General features: G+C 47.3%; 1 protein-coding gene across 1 annotated transcript in view; it reads left to right on the forward strand.

Annotated features, from left to right (window-relative positions):
* The window catches only part of ZHX2 (zinc fingers and homeoboxes 2), a 142,771-nt gene that overhangs the window by 69,687 nt on the left and 54,344 nt on the right, over window positions 1-18,740 (forward strand). The window lies entirely within an intron of this gene.

Consider the following 18,740-nt stretch of genomic DNA (forward strand, 5'->3'; position numbering starts at 1 on the left):
ATGAGCTGATGCAAGGGCCGGCCTCTTCTGTCCCGCCCATCACACTGTGATTCTAGCTGGACAGTAGGAGCCTGTGATCCTATTATCCTATGATCCTGTGTAAGCCAAAATCATTTATGGCGCAAGCACAGCCCCTGTGCTTACGGGGTCTTTAAAAATGTCACTCATGCCAGTCTCCTTTTCCCTGTGGACCCCCTAACATCTGCCAAGAGACCCCACCTTCACTTCTACCTTTAGTGGGAAGGGGACAGGGATTAGGGGGCATTTCCCAGGGCAGCCTCAAAGGCAAAGCATTCAGAAGAAAGAGGTCCCAATTCCCAGCTCCGGCCATCATTTAGCTCGTTCCACTCTAGTCAGGTGAGGTGACTGAGCTAGGTCAGGAGTGGCAAAGAGAGTTCATCTTCTGCCAACTCTGATCCACTGGTCATGGCTGCCAGGGGCGCTGTGTTGAGAAGGATGCTGAGGACTATCCAAGAAATCGTGTGCTGCCATGGATTAGTGATGTCTGTTCAGGAGGCACGGAGGAAGGCTGTAGCATACATGCCACAAAGCGATTTCTAAGACCCCCTTCGTGCCCTCCCACTTCGTGAGTTTATGTTCGCAGCTATGTTTTCCATCTGAGAGGCATAGCACTGCTAAACCTCATCAATTTGTGCCACTTTAGGACCAACACAAGTGAGTGAAAAGTCTTCTGCGTGCAGGTCAGCTTTATTACCTTCAGTACATGGAGTCAGTTCAACCCAACTAGCTACCTGGCCGATGCAGGGCCACGGTGATCTGAGCCCAGCAGGTCTGACTGTATGACTGGGTGTTGCCTGACCTAAAAGGACACTGAACTCTGTGTGCCTAGGATGGATACCACCGAAACTCTGACACAAGCAGGTTGTTTTTTGAAGTAGAAAATCCTTCTAGGGACGGCTTTGCGTCTACTGTTTCAAATTGCCAGAGAATTTGAATTAGACTTGGCTGCAGTAGCTGGGAATAAGCAGTTTTTCCAGAATTATATGCAGAAGATGAGACAAAATAGGCTAGCACTCAGATCCCCTGAGTTTCCAGATCTGTAAAGTGGGGAAATAATACACCCCACAGGGCTCATCAGGAGGGTAAATGAGATCAAATGTGCAAGAGACCCAGCAGGGGATCTTGCTCCTAAAAGATGGCCCAAAACACTATTTCTTCTCCCCCTGTACCACTCTCCATCTATTTTCACCCAGAAAGCGTCATTTTCTTCTTTCAGTATGTTCAAGAAAATGTTCCAGATCGATTTTTTAAATAGTGTCATACTTTTCACATGACTCCTGTTAGTATTTCAGAGGCTCTTCCTTTTTATTCCTGATGATTCTTCTTTGGGAAAGGTGCACGTAAACCTTCAACTGGAGTTTCTCTCCTCTTGGCCTTCTGGGTGGAGTGGCTGATGCTGCAAAGGTCCCGAACTGCATGCGTACGAATGCTTGCTTGCAGGTTTCTCTAGAGGGCACTGGACCACATGGTGACATGTGGTGGACCACGTGATGTGGACCACGTCCACATCTTCCCTTCAACTCAGCAAGTGTCCAACCCGAATTCCATGGGTTTGAGGGCCAGTCAGGTCAGTAAAGGTGGTCGAATGGCAAATTGATACCAAGTGAATTTGAGTGTGAGCATGCCCCAATGACAGGCTTTACTTGTTTTTAAAAGAAAGGGTACGAAGTTTGAAAAGGACCTCCTCTTTCAACCTTTGTCCCTGAGAATCTTCAGGAGAAAGGTTAAATTACCACTTTAAAAAAAAAATCAGGAGCATTGAAATCTATGGGGAGAGGAGAGAGGAACTCACACAACTGGAGGAGTAATAACCGTGGTCACAGAAGCCAAGGGCAGGGGGATGCGCCTGGGAAGCCCGGATGAGCTCCTCAGAATTCCTGGGTTGTTGGCTGAGAGTTGGGGAACAAGGAGGACAAGTGCAAGCCCTTTATGCTGGCCATTGGCCTCCAACCCTCTCTGGCCCCCATCCTGGACAACCTCACATTTCTCTTCTGTCCTCTTTCCTGAGGCCTAGAGCGAAATGGCTCTGCAGCCTGCACCCTGCTCCCCTGCCGAGAAGCCTCCATGTGCCCCTCCCCAAAAGAAGGCACGGCCAACGGTCGTCCCACTCTTTCATGGGCAGGGGAAAAGAGGAATGGACCCCTATCCTCCTTCCCACTCTTCCCACTGAGGTTCCACTCCGTGGTATGGTGACCCTGGTGTGGGTCCTTTTCCTCATCCTTGTCCAGCCTCAGACTCCTCACTCCCAAGGATGGGACGGAGGGTGTGGTGGGCAAGGCGGAAGCCTTGAGGTCAGCGGGCATAGCCAACATAGGCTCGCCCGGGGAGCTGCCACCTGGAGGCCTGGGCAGGCAGGGGTATCACGTCAGCACTCAGAACTCAGGGCAAGTCCTGTAGCTTCCGTTGAGGCTCTGTCCCCTCCCTGGGCTCCCACGGACCTTACAGTCTGTACCACCCAGTGTGAAGTGGTGTTGCAGAGTGGTGGAGACCATACACTCTGGAGCTGGACTGGCTCAGTTGGAATCCTAGCTCCACCTTTGCTAGCCCTGTGATCTTGACCAAGTGGCTTAACTTCTCTGTGCCTCAGTTTTCTCATCTATAAAATGGACCACCTCCTAGGGTAGTTAGGATGACTAACGAGTTAATGAAGTGTTGCTGGCACAGAGTATAGTGTTAGAAAAACACAATCATTAAGTAAATAAATGCAGAAATCAGTGTGTCATGTGATCACTTAACTGCCATCAAGATTTTAAGCTTCGTACCCACAGAAACGATGTCCTTCATTCGTCTGTGGGTTCGGGAGGCTTTCAACTAGACCCTGAGGGAGGGAAAGCCTGGGCAGAGGTGCGGAGGGAGAGGGAGCCGGGACATTTAGAGGGTGTCGGACGTCTGGTGTTGCTGCAGGAGGGAGAGCCCGGCCGGAGGGCTCGTGGCAGTCGAGACAGGCAAGCTCGGACGAGTCCTTGAATGCCATGCTCAGAAGTGGACTGTTTGCAGGAAGCAATGCGCAGTTTTAAGACATTTTAAGCTAAGTGCGTGACGTGATACAACCCAGAGTTTAGAAACGTGACCTGATCACAGTGCAGAGGGTGAGCTACAGGTACGTCAGGAGGCAACGGCAGAGAGATGGCCCCGGAGGGAGAGTGTAGGCATCGAAGTTGAGGCAGTCACAGCAGGGGTGGAGCGAGGCCGGCTCCAGAGTACCAGCTCAGAGAAAGCACTGACTGGACTTGAACATGTGAAGTGAGGGAGGAGGGATCACGAGCAAACCCCCGGATCCTGGCTTAGGAATCTAAGAGAGCGATTCCTTAACCATGGGAGTGAACAGAGAGAGAAAACTTGATGGGTGGTGCAGAAGGCTCTGGGTGTGTAGCATCTGACACACCTGTGGAACGCCCAGGGCCTGCGAGGCAATGCAGAACAGTAGTTAAGCAGCTGGTGTAGGAGTCTACATGGCTTGAATTCAAATCCTGCCTCAACCACTTACTAGCTGTGTGACCTTGGAGGGGTCATTTAACTCTCCTCAGCCTCAGTGTTTTCATCTGCATAGTGGGGGTTAAGAAGCTATTAGGTGCCTGAGAAGGCTGTTCAGATCAGTACACGTAAGGTATTAAGAACTATGCTTGGCTCAGAGGCGGTCCTCAATGAGGCTGACCTTGCATTACATGAGTATTCAAATTGATATTAATTTGAGGATTAGTGTTTATATCATCATCTTAGTGGAACCGTCCAACCTGGGCCTGGAACACAAAAGCAAGCTCAGGATGGGATGGCGTAATTCAAGAGTCATCTGTATGTAGGTCAGTGGTTATCACCCTGCTGGGTGTATTCCTGGGGAGGAAGAGATGAGCCTCACCTGGGTTCTTTTCAAATTATGTCACCCTCCCCAACTGTGGTAGAGCCCCCTCCCCACCCTCACTGTCCTATGAAAAAACCCACGTGGGCAGGGCTGTGCCACATCCCTCAGGCCTATTGGGAAAGAATGAAGATGGACAGCAGCTGATGGAGGAGAGAGGCAAGGCCCTGGGGTGATAGCGTTCTCTCTCGGGGACAGCTCAGAGCCAAAGGACAGAACCCTGGGACACCACCAGCATGTAGGAGCAGGGACCAGAAGAAACAGACTCGATCAGGAAACCAAGGTACACTGTCCCAGGTGCCACTAGTATGACATTCATTCAGCCCTGATGGACGAGACACGAAGACCCCACTATAGGCATTTGGTTCTTCCATACATCCAGGTGGGAGTTCTAACCACACTCGGTTCAATAGCATGAGAGGGGTTCTTTGCTCCTTCCTCCAGGACCAGGAGTAGACTCAACGTATCCAAGGCAAACAGGAGAAATGAAGGTGGGGGCATCCTGCCCTCCCCTACTGTCCATTCTGATGTCCAGATCTATGGGTTGGTTTTTGTTTGTTTCTTTTTTGTTTTACATTCCACGTATGAGTGAAATCATGTAGTTTTTGTTCTTCCTTGTATACTGTATTCTTACAATCAAAGAATACACACACACACACGCACACACACCACCACCAACAACAACAACAGCAATAACAATCTCTATCCATTCATCTATCAGTGAACACTTAGTTGTTTCCACATCTTGGCCATTGTAAATAATGCTGACATGAACCTAGGGCTGCATATATCATTTTGAATTAGTATTTTCATGTTCTTTGTATAAATACCCAGAACACGAGTTGCTGGGTCATATGGTAATGCTATTCTCAATGTTTTGAGGGACCTCCATACTGTTTTCCATAGTGGCTGTACTGATTTGCATTCCCACGAACAGAGTGTGAGGGTTCCCTTTTCTCCACATCCTCTGCAACAATTTTATTTCTTGTCTTTTTTGATAATAGCCATTCTAACAAGTGTGAGTCGGTATTTCATGGGGCTTTTGATTTGCATTTCCCTAATAATTAGTGATGTTGAACGTCTTTTCATGTGCCATCATGGCCATCTGTATGTCTTCCTTGGAAAAATGGCTATTTAGGTCCTCTGCCCGTTTTTTAATTGGGTTGTTTTTTTCATTGTTGTGTTGTATGAGGTCTTCATATATCTTTGGATATTAGGCCCTTATCAGAAACACCATTTGCAAATATCTTCTCCCACTCAGTTAGTTGACCTTTTTGTTTTATTGATGGCTTCCTTTGCTGTGCAGAAGCTTTTTAGTTTGATGTAGTTCCATTTGTTTATTTTTGCTTTTGTTTCCCTTGCCTTTGGAATCAAATTAACGAAAACACCCCTGACACCAATATCCAAAAGCTTAGTGCCTATGTTTTCTTCTATGTATTTTTATTGTTTTGATTGTTTCAAGTCTTATATTCAAGTCTTTAAGGCATTTTGAGTTAATTCTTGTGTAGGATAATGGTTCTGTTTCATTATTTTGCGTGTAGCTGTCCAGATTTCCCAATACCACTTGTTGAAGAGACTTTGCTTTTTCTATTGCATATTCTTGGCTTTGTTGTAAATTATTTGTCCGTATACATGTGGGTTTGTTTCTGGGCCCTCAGTTCTATTCCATTGGTCTGCATGTGTGTTTTTCTCCAGTGCCGCACTGTTTTGATTATTGTGGCTTTGTAGTGTAGTTTGAAACTAGGAAGTGTGATTCCTCCGGCTTTGTTCTTTTTTCTTAGGATTGCTTTAAAATTCCTAAACCCAAGGTTTTCTTTTTTATGTGTAGCTTCAACCCACTCTTAGTAGGCCAAATGCCCATATACACATCTTCTCGTACTTTGCTTTCCTTTTCCCTCTATTTCCTTTTAAGTCAGATCGCGGGGACCAGGCAACTATGATTATGTGTGAGCAACCTGTGTGCTAAGAATGATTTTACATTTTTAAAGGGTTGCTTAATAATAATGATTTTTAAAAGGAGCAAAAAAAACAATATGTGACAGAGACTGCATGTGACCCACCAAGCCTAAAATATTTGGCCCTTGACAGGAAAAGTTTTCCAACCTCAGAAAGAACACAGGCCGTGGAGTCCCAGACCTGGGCTTGGATCCTGCACTGACTGCTCAGGGCCCAGTTAGACCTTTAGTCTGTGAAAGTACCCCGGGGCCTCCCTTCAGGGGTGGCTTTCATAGCAGTTGTGCTGGGAGCAGCAGTAACACTGCCAGAAGTAGTAGAGGTGATTTGCAGAATTCATTGAGCAGTCCCTCTTGGCAAGTACTCTGGTGAGAGCTTCATCCCCTTCATCCCATCCATCGCCCTCTGAGGTCCGCACATTTATCAACCCTTTGATGTGTAGGGAAACAGAAGCTGCTTGGGGGAGTAGGTGATTGGCTCATGATTACACCCTGAGAGGAGATGGAGCTGGAATTTGAACCCAGGCCACCTGACTCTCCAGTCTCCTACTTTGCCTCCCTATTCTGGCATTTAGTTCTCCTTTCAGGCAAAGAAATCTTTGGCCATGGCTTCCCCTCCCTCCCCCACCCCCTCACTTATTTTCCTGACCTCTCTTCCCCAGTTCTCTGGCAAAAAATTTTTCCACCGTAAAAGGGGAATATGAAAAATGGAAGAGCTGTCAGAAACAGCTCTGATGTGGACATCTAAAATTTGGGTTCCAGCATCCATTCATGCAATCCCATCCATCCATCCATCTATCCATGCACCCATCCATCCATCACACCACCAGGAACTCCTGAGAACCCACATCCTTGACAGTGACAACTGAGGCAAGCCCCAAGCCCCAGGGTCCTCCAAATTCATTGCTCTAGGGAGGCATACAGGGAAGCTCATTAAATAGCACCAAGTACTTGATTAATATGCTGCCATTTGGGCAGCACCAGCTTATTTCAGCATCCCTGCCCGCCCCCCACTCGGTTACCATAACAACATTATTTTAACAGACAGCGCCTTTAAATATTTTCATATTTAATGAAAAGTGTGCTGGTGGCCGGCGAGCAGAAGAGCAACCACACTACAAAGGGCTTCGAGTGGTCTGCGAGGACATTTTTGCAGGAAGCCATCAGTTCCCCTGATCCCTATATGCCACTGTCACCAGGAAATGTGAGTGTTCCGGGGGCTGGGAGCCAGCTTGTTGCCAGGCCTCCATTATGCGCAGCCACCGAGGGTTGTCCCGTCTTTAATGCAGAATGTCACAACAGCTCCGTGAGGACTGGGTAGTGTGATAGCATTATTAAACGCTGCTTTGGACACTGATCTACTAATTTCTCCGCTGCTCGCCTGAGGCTGCTGAACGCCTTGTCTGCTTCCTGTGTCTTGCATCCGGTTGGATTGTGAGACAGCGTGTGGAGAACCCAGAGCACATGTGTGCCAACGTGAGAAGGAGCTCAGTTCCTCTTCTGTGCACCATCTGGTCCCACCCGGTTGAATCAGTAACAACCAGGTGCAGGGAGCAAGGGACCAGTCCCCTCAAGAGAGTCAGTGCCAAAGGAGAAAAGACCAGAGGGACACAGAACGTTCTGTGGCAGCCTCCACCACGATGATGGCCTGACTAAGGGCTAAACACTGAGAAGGCACAAATTAACTACACATTCCAGTGCCCCGATAGGAAAGATGGGTGATAACTATAATAAAGTGGAGAGAGCACTAACATGGTGATCTATTAGCTGTGTGCCCTTGGGTAAATTACCTGACCTCTCTGTGCCTCAGTTCTCTCATCCATAAACTGGAGACAATAGCGCTACCTATGTGACCCCCTAACTGTGGTCATGAGGTTTAAAACGTGAAGTAAACATATGAAAAAAGCACTAGCACAGTTATCAAAATACACAAAAGAGTGGACACATGTTAAGTTTTAAAGAACTGCTAGCTGGGATTCCAGGTTCCCATGGTACCGTGCATACGATTATAATAATAGCTGACACCTCTGAAGGGCTTACTGTGGTACGTGTAGGAGTTATACTGGTTCATTTGCTTTTCACAGGCAACACTGTCATACTCTCATCATTATGAGCTGCACCTCACAGATGAGGAAACTGAGGCGCAGAGGGTTTGGGGAACTTGCCCAACGTCGTAAGGCTAGTAAGTGGGGATTTGGATTCAGTTGGTCTGCATTTGCCACCTAACAAAACACGAAGTGCCAGGAGCCCACAAATGGTGCTGTGGGAGCACCGGCGCCTGGCTAGCGGGCTCCGGGCAGGACTGGCAGGGGGAGTGGACGTAGATGCCGAGACGGCTCATGGGTCTTCATGGGTAGAGGACAAGATTTGAAGATGGAGAAGGACTCTGAGAACCCCCGTGTGGTTGACTATTCAAGAGACAGATTTCTGGCATTGAGTGGGAGCTTATGTTGAATAAATATGACCTGTTGACTTACAATATAGCTTAGATTTTTATTTAAGCTATATGGATTGGAAGAGGAAGAGTGAGGCATAACGGGGTAGAACAAAGCGTTTAGAGTTTTCCATTTCTTCCTAGCAGGATTTAGTGGGAAGAACATGAGAATATCTGTATCAACTGGGTATGTATCTGGAAAATGAAAACATTTTGTGCCAATACGTCCGAAAGCAAAGAAAGAGGCAGAGAAAGGAAGGTTTAGATCGTGTAGCAATTTTAATTATAATCAAAGCCGTAGCATAGTACATTTCTAAGTGTGTGTGTGCACACACACGCTATTTATTGCCACAGTAGTGTTTCATAACAAACCCCCGCCAACCTCGCGGGTGAACAAGAAGTATGTATTTAGCTCACAATCGACAGGGTTCAACCTGTCTGGCTTGGATTCACTCAAGAGGTCAGCTTACGTGGCTCCCTGATGTTCGCTGGGCCTACCCATATCTTTATGGTTGGCTGGATGCTGGCTGAGCTAAGATGACCTCAATAGGGATGACAGGTGAGCTGACAGAGCTCCACACATCGTGTATCCTCCAGTTGTCCTGCCCAGGCATGTTCTCGTGGTGGCAGAGGAGTGAGGGTACAAGCAGAAAGATGCTAGTGCTTTTCCAAGCCTTGGCTTGCATTCCCTCTGCTAACAAACATCCGATTGGCCAAAGCAAGTCACGTGGCCAGAGTCACAGTGGAAGGGCTCTCCAAGGTCATGTGTAAAAGAGCATGGCTACAAGGAGGGGTACAGAATCAGAACTATTACCACAATCAATACCATGTTTCCCCAAATCCACCAGATGAAATCACCGAGCCACCTGGGAAGAGGAGTCCTCAAAGACAAACTTGGAATAGTTGCATAATTTCCTCTGATTCAGGAGCCACAGGTGGACTTAACCTCAGAGTGAATCCTTAACATGTGGCAATTATGTTAGCATCTGTGTCTTTAGCATTACACCTGGTCCCTGACCCAAGGTGTCTGCGGTGACAATTAGAACCATCGCTAGAGGAATGGGGACCTGGTGTACTCCCAATAGCTCTAAGTTTGGATGCATTGCTTGTCCTAAGCTGCTTCCCCACAGGGCAGGTACAGCACAGCCCTGGGAACTCAAGGTTAACTGTGTGCCTCTCTACAGACCTTGGTACACAAGGTTTGCCCTAAAGGCAGTCTGCCCAGAAATGTAGGTCAAATAACAGAAAGCCCTTTCTAAGGACTTTTTTTAATTCCACATCATTTTTTTCATAGTAGCCCAGTACCTTGAGTTTATTTTGTACTTGATACTTCCCATAACAATAAGGACTAGCATTATTCCCATTTCACAGATGAGAAAACTGAGCCTCGGAGAGCTTAAGTGACTTCCTCCAAGCCACGTGTGAAACCCACCCCTCCCTTTCTCACTCTTTCTCCACCACCACCAATCTCCTACTCAGTCCTAGGGCTACCTTCCCACATACTCTTCAGACTGTTCAAATCCTGATTCTGCCTCTGGCAGACATGTGGCCTTGGATGTCACTTGCCTTCTCCTTCCCTTGGAGAGAATCTTATCTCCCTGATAGGGGTGTTATGAGAAGTAAAGGAGTTTAAAACAAACGACTAAGATTCTTGAGTGCTGCCCTACAGTTGGAAATGTTCCTGGCACTCTCATTTCATCCTCAAACCCCCCTGAGAGAAGCAGTTACTGTCTCATTTTTACGGGGAGGAGCTGAGGCTCAGTGACACCTGTGACCTTCCAGAGGTCCCACCATGGTGGAGCTGGGACTTGTATGCAGGCCATCTGCCTCCAGAGCTTTTGCATTTTCTGCTTCCCATGTAGCGGGGGAAGGCAAGGACCCCACAAATACTAGCTGTCGTTGTCCCTTTGGCACCGTGAGATTGAGAAGAGACATGCCACAATACAAGCAAAGGTAAAACCCTGCCACCACCCTAAAAAGCATCTCAAACAGATGCAGCCCAAGCACCTGGTCCCTTCAGATAATAGGAACAATAGAGAACCATGAGTCCATGCCCCAAGAAACAACAGAAAAGAAACCCTGCTCCCTCCAAAGCTTGAGTTCACTGACCCGATGACTCAGAGGGCAGTAGCATCATCATTCTAACACGTAACACAAATGACCTATGTGACCAAATTCCTCTGATTCAGGTGAGATACTGCCGCGGGTTCATTTGTTGCGCACGTGAGATTGCCGAAAGGATCCGTGCTTGAGCACTCAGGCCCCTCTACCCTGATCCTCCGTATCGTGTATCTCATAAAGCTTTAAAAGCATCTTGAGGTCGGCGCCTTTTAACTCCTAGAAGGCAGTTAGATAGAGATGCGTGCCCGTGCTTGACACGTCAGAAAACCAAAGCCAGAGCAGCTACGTTTTGGCTGCCAGCCCCTAGCAAAAGAGGTCACGTCTGACACTGACAAAAACTCTGTTTTTTGCATTCAACCTTAGGTCTAGATTTCTGTTCCATCCTTTACTATCTGTGGGACGTTGGCAACGTTACTTTACTTCTCTGTGCCTCTGTTTTCTGCTCTATAAAATAGGGATAATAATGTTTACGTCTTAGAGTTGTTACGGGGATTAAATGGTGAATCCAGGCCATGTGCTTAGAACAGACAGCTCGTCCTTGAGTAATGAATGTCATTTGGTTCATCTCCTTACCACATCTCCTTACACTGTTGATGAGATACTGTAGGAACTTAAGTCTTCTTTATGTCAGTTAGCCTGTGGCAAAATCAGTTTTGGTATCTGTCGTTTCACTTAAAGTGGCAGCCCCGATGGATGACATTAAGCAAGGGCCTACCTAGAACAAACATAAGAAGCACGCGAGAAATAGTACCTGTCGCCGTTACTATGTATGTGCATTTTGATCAATTCTAAGCAGACATGAAGTCGAGTTTGATAAATGCAGTTTGTGGACAAAATCTTTATCAGGGCCCGGGGATGGCATCACAAAAGGCATCTCATGTGATGAAAAGAGTTAGAGTCCACTGGGCTAAGTGACTTGCCTGAGGTCACCCTGCTGGTGAGAGGCCCCTGGAGACTGGAAGCCGGCTTCCCTGACGCCAAGATCTTAAACTTTTCTGCTTTTCCAGGCTGCCTGACTCTCCTGCGAAGGGGCTCTGTCCCATCCCTGAGTCACCCATTGTACCACTCCACGATTCTCACAATTAGAAAAGTGCCCGCAGTTATTATGTATCTGATGGAAGCCACCCCCATTTCCCCAAAACTTCCAGCCAGCAGACTTGGTGGAGCTGTGATGCCGTTTGCATTAACCAAGCATAAAGGATAGAGTTTGTGTCTGAGAACACTTAATGACACACTAGCTTTAACTAACTGAACTCAATCTCTCTCCCTGCTCCCATGCCCCTCTCAGAAAAGACGGCTGTTAAAGCATAGGCCCTGACTGGAGTTCTGATGTTAGCGGTTTCTAAGCAGACTCCAGATTGCTAGCTTGTTGTCTAAATCTGCCCCTGAGATAGCTGCCTTCCCTGTGTGATTAATCTTTCCTTTCTTTGGCCACATTTCAGACGTAGACGAGCATTGCACTGCAGTTTATCATGTTGTGGTTATTTTTCCGTGAAAGGAGTGAATGGGAACAATAGCCTTTCCTTGCATAATTCTACACACACACACACACACTTCTTTTTATTTTTAATAATAATTCCAAAGCCAACAGATGAGCTTTTGCATTTTTGCAACCACGTCCAATGCCTCCACCCTCAGGTATCATCATTAATTTTTTAAATATTCTTTATTCCTTCCTCTGAAGAATAGTGACCTGCCCCAAACTGAAAAATAATGAAATATACACAACTGAACCGTGGGTCCCCTAGAATTTCTCCCTTCCCTCCCAAGTCCACGGGACAACTGTGATGCCCTGCCGCTTCCTGAGGCCAACTTCTGCCACCTGGGTCCAGACCCCCTCATTTCACCTGGACCTGAGTGATCTCCCCACTTACAGTCTTGCTACTTGTAATCCATCCTTCACCAGGATGGATAAAGAGCCAGTTATCTTTCTAAAGTGCAAATCAAATCACGTCACTCCCGGGGATAAGAAACATCTAATAGCTTCTCCCTGCCACTGAACTGCTGTCCAAATTCCTTTCCGTGGCTGACCAAACCCTAAAAGACCTCTTCCTTCTCTGCCCCTCCAACCACATTTCCTACACATTGCTTCTCCCCCACTGTGCTCCAGCCATGCCAGCTGTCTTCCTGTCCCCCAGATATAACCTGCCTGCGTCCACCTTACAGTTTTGCATTTGCTGTATGTCCCTCCATGTTCAATGTTCTATCTTAGCCTGGGTTCCCTGGAAAACAGAGGCTGAGGCAAAATCCTAAGGCGTTATGAGGGAACAGGGTGGGGACAGGGCCAGGTGGGCAGCAAGAAAACAAGGCTACAAATGCATTGTTCCACTGACTGCATACTTCATCAGAAAATCTAGCCAGTTCCTCTGAATCCTGGGATGTCTTCAGTATGGCAACATAGAATATAGTCAGCTGTACTATAATGCAGCATACATGTTACCCAAAGCTACCACACAATGCAAAACTGCACAATAAAAATCACAGGACTTAAGGGGCAAATGAGGTTAAGGATACAACACTTAAAAACTTTGTCATGTCACGTCAAAAAAGAGAAATAGAGAGAACCTAATAAAAGCAGTAGCACAGTTTTACACACAGTTTAGAAATCTACCAACACTACAATAAATGGGGTACTTTCCTTTAAGGAAAGACCTGTTTGCTTGAGGAATTGGGTGTCATAGGGGTTGCAGTGTGTGGGTTATTATGAAGTTGAGGGCGGAGCGTGAAATTGGATGAAAGTGGTAACACCAGGTGTGGACAAGAATGGCTCATAACACAAGGTAAACTGAGGTAGCTGGCCCACGTGTGAGGTGGGAGCGTGTGTGCGTCCTGGGTATTTCCGCAAGGCCCTGTTCAGGGGGATAAAGTTGTCTGTGTTTGCCTGCTATTTCTCACAGATGCAATCGGACACAAACAAGTGCAAAATTCAGGTTTTTGCCACTTTTTCTCTAATCCATATATCAATCGTGTTGGAACAAATCTGCCTTTTCAAAACAAGCATGATAACAGCACCGACAAGACTGTCTCAGATGAGCGCATCGGGGCAGAAAGAATGAGGAATTTCTTTGTCAGCCCCTTCCCTCTCCTGTCTCCCGTGGGGTAGAGTCTTCATCGGCACTAACTCTCCCCTGTGCTCAGAGTGCTGACCTGGCCCCTCCGGGCGGCCACTGGAGAAGCCAGAGCCCTTGGGGACTGGACAGGGGGAACCTGAGAGCAGAAGTTGGCAGCAGCCCCCATATCAAGGGTGTAACATTGGCCAGGCTGACGCCTGGCCTTCTCGGAAGGGGAAGGGGGACTGAGAAAACTATTGGAGTCAGGAGCAAGTGGTGGAAACGAGAGTGCAGGTGGGCCCTGTAAACCCAGCAGAGCTAGGGGATACCTACACTGGGCCCACCTGCCCTTTCCTGACGCTTATATGTCCAGGCTCTGGTTCTTCCACTTAAGACACCTCTTCAGCGGTGGAGGTAAAACTCACAGGCAGAGTGGTAACAACGCTGCCAAACTCAGAACAGAAATGGAAGCCATTGGAGCTAGGAGTGACATGATCAGATTTAGATTTTTTAAATATTATCCTGAAGCAATGTAGAAACTGAATGAATGGAGGACAGAAAGCAGGAAGGAGAGCAGGCAGGAGGAGATGGCGGCTTGGACCCGGGTTAGAAAAGTGGTGGAAAGTAGTCAGATTCAGGGTATATTTTGGGGAAGAGCCGACAGGAATTGCTGATGGATAAATTGGAGTGAGTGGAAGAGAGGATTGTTTCCTGTCGTGACTCCACTGGTGAGAGCTTTTTGGCTCATGGAAAAGTCACTGGACGGTAGTCAGGAGACAGGCCTGCCCTCCGTAGCAGTATGATATTTGGCAAGTCAGTGAAAGCTTAAAATCATGGAAATGTTGCATTTGTCATCTCTAGAGGAACCATCCAGAGGCCAGTCTGCATAGTAGCAACATTCCGCTGTGATGAATGCAAACACACTCAATGAGAGTGAAATGCAGGAAGTCACGAGGGCACCTCCTTATTGCCTCGTAAAGAGAGTCCCCTCCCACAGGTGGGGCTTTGTTTCGGGGTTTTGTGTTGGAGGTTTGAGGTGGCATCAAAAGTTCTCATCCTAACAACACTGACAATAACAAAATATTTAGAACAGTGGTTCTCAGCAGTGGGAGGGCTGAGGGGGTCAGTCAGCTTTGTCCCCCAGGGAACGTTTGGCAATGTCTGGAAACATTTTTGGGTATCCCAGTTTGAGGCGGGGTTGCTACGGGCGTCAAGTGGGTGAAGGATTTTCGCATGAGAAACATCCTCCAACAGAACGGCAGCCGCCCTCAGCAAAGAGTCAGCTGACCCAAAATGTCAATTGTGTCCAGGCTGAGAAACCCTGATTTAAAATATCATAAACAGCCAACATTGGGGGGAATCGTTAACCCTTTTCAGGCCTGTGGCAAAACCCCATGGTCTGCAGCACTGGCTGTGGGGCCCGGTGGACGCTGCTGCTGTCCACATGTGATACAGACACCTCTTGCTCTGCATCTTTGGGATGCACTGATGAAGAGTTGAGTACACATATGTTTAGATCAGTGTTTCTGAAAGGCTGCCAAGTCAAGGGGAAAAAAATAATGAAAATGCGCCAAAATGGCACTAAAAGTTAAGCAATGAGTGCCAAAAATTGGAAACAACCAAGATGCCCTTCCGTAGGCGAATGAATAAACAAGTTGTGATCCGTCTACGCAATGGAGTGCTACTTAGCCATAAAAGAAATGAGCTATCGAGCCCAACAAAAGAACTCAGAGGAACCTTAAGTGCACATTAGTATGTGAAAGGAGCCGGTCTCAAACGGTCACACACTGTGTGCTTCCAACTCTATCACATTCTGCTAAAGGCCAACTATCAAGACAATGAAAGATCAGGAGTTGTTGCCAGGAGTACAGGGGGAGGCAGAGAGGTGACTAGGTGGAGCATGGGGGGCGGGGGGGGCAGTCACAGCAGTGAAACTATTCTGTGTGATGCTATGATGATGGATACATGTCATTATCCATTTGTCAAAACCCATAGACTGTACAACACAAAGAGGGAACCCTCATGTAAACTATGGACTTTGGTTAGTTTCATTGTGTGGGCATGGGTTTGGCACTTGTAACAAATGGGCCACACCGTTTGCAAGATGTGAGTACTAGGGGAAATGGCAGAGAGAAGGGGAGAGGACTTCGTGGGAAGTGTACTTTCTACACAGTTTTTCTGTAAACCTAAAACGGCTCTAAAAATTAGCCTATTAATTGTTTTCAAGTTAAGCAATATGATATAACAGAATTAACAAAATTATTATCATTATCATAACAGCTACACTTATTGAGTGCTTCCAAAGAGGCAAACGCATAATAAAAAGTTGTCGTTGTCATCGTTGTTGGCAAGGGTTATAACAGAACTGCGAAGGAAGAAACGGCTCTCATTTAAAGAGCATTTACTCAGGTCCAAACAGGTAAAATGTTGAGCCCTATGTGGTTAGTCGCCACCATCACCCGAGGAGGAAATTCCTAATTATCGTCTTCATTTTATAAGACCAGGAAATGGAGACTCAGAGAGGTTCAGTCATGTGCATCAGAGGCGGCATTTGAACCAGATTTATTTCCTGGGCTCATGTACCTGACACTGTGCTCTGCCTTTGTACACTCCGTGTAAGAGTCAATATGTGTGACATAGAAGAGAGAGATTGGGGTGATTGGTGAGTGTGAGTGGATAGAAGGCAAGAGAAGAAAGAAAAGCATCAAAAAATGAAAATACGCCTACACACAAATGAAGGTCGAAGAGAAAAGGAAGAAAATGGAACCAAAAGAAGTGGCAGAAGTACATGGAGGAAGAAGACAAGGAGCCATGTCCCCTGGAGCTGCCTGGAGCTGGTGGCCCGGGCAAACGAAGGTTGTCCCTATCCCATTCTCCCCACCCTGCGTCTGGGCCTCTTCCTGTGGGCGTTGCCTGCTTGCCTACAAGGGCTCCTCGTAGGACAGTGGATGGCTGTGACCCAAGCTGACCAGTCTTTCCCTTGGGCCCTGGCCAGCCTGAGAGCTGCATTTGAAGCCTGCCTCCCGCCCTGGGTGGTCCTAGAGAGCTCCTCTTGTCCAAGGTTGTATAGAAGGTTCCAAGCCAGCAACAGGAGCCCACACCCTCTGCTCCAAGGGTGTTCTCTTTCCAAAACAGAATATGAGGACCAGGCAGCAGCCATTTCATTCCTTCAACGTGGGTGAGCAACATATAAACCCAAAAGACTGCTTCTGGTCCTGCAGACTGTGCCTGCTGCGTTGACAGTCCAGAGACACAGAAATAGCCACTCGTCTCCTTCAGAAGGTGCAAGAATGAATTGTTCTGTGCCACCCGGTTTCCTTGAGGGTGTCTGATCATGTCACTCTGGACCAAAAACTATGGAAGGAAGGTCCAGCTGCCCCACCTGGCATTTTCACGTCTTTTATAAAGTTATGATACACGTAGAAGGGAAGACGGTATTCCTCTCTCTTTACCCACTTTCCTAATTCTATCTCGTCACCTTTTTATCCATCTTAGTATCTTGACCCTCATCTTTCACCCGCTAACAGAGAAACCCACATGAGAACCTGGGACTAGCTTCAGAGCCAGACAGGTGTCACCTGTCTGGCCAAGTGGCTTCATGTCTCTGAGCCTTAGCGTCTTGGTCTGTAAAATGCTATAACAGCAGCTACTAGAACGTAAGTTCTTTGTTAGCAGGGCACTGGCTTGTTCGTGGCTGGGTCCCCAGAATGTTGCGTAATAGTTGGCGCATAGTAGGTACTCAATAAATGGAGGGGTTTTTTTCCCCTGAATAATAAATAAACCCCAAAAAATCACTTCATAATGTTTCTGGGGGGATTAAATGAGATACTGTGTGCATAGTATGTAAAACATAGAACTGGTGCTCAAAAAATGCCAGTGACACATATCATTGGGTGTTTATCATCATTAACTTGTTATATCCTCCCAAGAATCCCATGCAATAGGTCTGGCTATGCCCATTTTGTGCAAGAGGAAACCAGCGAAGAGGGCAGGAGTGAAAGAATTTTTAGAGGAGATCTCGTCCCTTTCAGTAAAAACTGTACCTTTAAAAAAAAAAAAAAGTCACAGCAAGGAGCTGTTGGGAGGCTCTAGAGTCAGGCCAGGAAGAGGAGACTTGGGCGTTTCTGCCTCCCTCCTGAGCGGCATCCCAGGATGGGGCAGGATGGGACTCCCCCCACCCTTACATTTGCCATCAGCCTCCTCCTGTCTGCAGAGAGCTCTGGCCAGGACACTGAGTGCCCAGCTGTGCTCTTACTGACAATAATGGTAGTCCTAATAAATTGCAGGCTGATGAATCCCTGATTGCAGGAGAGAAAAAAAACTTAAGAGTGAGCTGATTGAAACTCTTGCTAAAGCTTACTCTTTGGGAAGAGTCTGGCTTGGCAGGTGGGAGGACTGGGGTTCTCCTGGGGATCCGACGGATTTTAAAGAAATGGTTCTGATGGTCAAACTGCAGAATGCAATCATTCGCTACACTTATCTTGGTCAGCATTTGTCACGCCACATCGAAATTGCCTGGTTCCTAGACTGTAGGTGCCTCCAGGGCAGGGACAGCCCCCACTACTCCATCCCTTATAATAGCAACATAGCATCCCAAACATAGTAGGTATGACAATATCTGGTCCATATCCCTGACCTAAGTCTTGTTACTAGTGAGGGCAACAGTGAAACAAAAGAAAGAACAGGAAAAATGCTACAGGGTGAGAGCGCACAGACTTGTTTAGAATTCCAACTATAAAGGGGCTTATAGAAATTGCTAAACTTGAGCCATGCAAAGCCAATTATGCTGTAACACTCCCAGCGGCCACACCCTCTTCTGGGCTGTCTGCGGCGGTGCCTCTGAAGAGAAGCCAGCTCCCCTGCAGCAGGCGTCCGGTCCCCTTGGTGTCCCTTTCCTCGGAAAGCACATTTCTCCACCTAATTTAATTGCAAATGCCCTCGCCCATCCTCACACCTCCCCTGCAATCTGATTAGTATTGGCTCTTCAATTTGCCACCACCTGTGTGCCCCCTTTAACAAAAGGGAGAGTGCCAGAGGGAGAGGGACACATGTCAACATTAATTGCAATTTAATACAGTTCCTTGGCAATGACCCTGGGGAGAGGGATGAAGGAAATCAATTCTCGTGATTGAAAAACAATATGAGAATTAAGAGGCCGTACTGAGCTCTCCTGGAACGGACAGAGAAATGCCTCTGAATTTTTTGTCCGTGACTAAGTGGAGACGGTTACTCATTGCACACAGTGCCGTGCAAGCATCTCTTGAGGACATGCTCTGTGTGAGGCACCATAGAAGGCGCCCTTTTAT

This window comes from Rhinolophus ferrumequinum, chromosome 14, assembly GCF_004115265.2.
Source record: "Rhinolophus ferrumequinum isolate MPI-CBG mRhiFer1 chromosome 14, mRhiFer1_v1.p, whole genome shotgun sequence".
NCBI classification, from domain to species: domain Eukaryota; kingdom Metazoa; phylum Chordata; class Mammalia; order Chiroptera; family Rhinolophidae; genus Rhinolophus; species Rhinolophus ferrumequinum.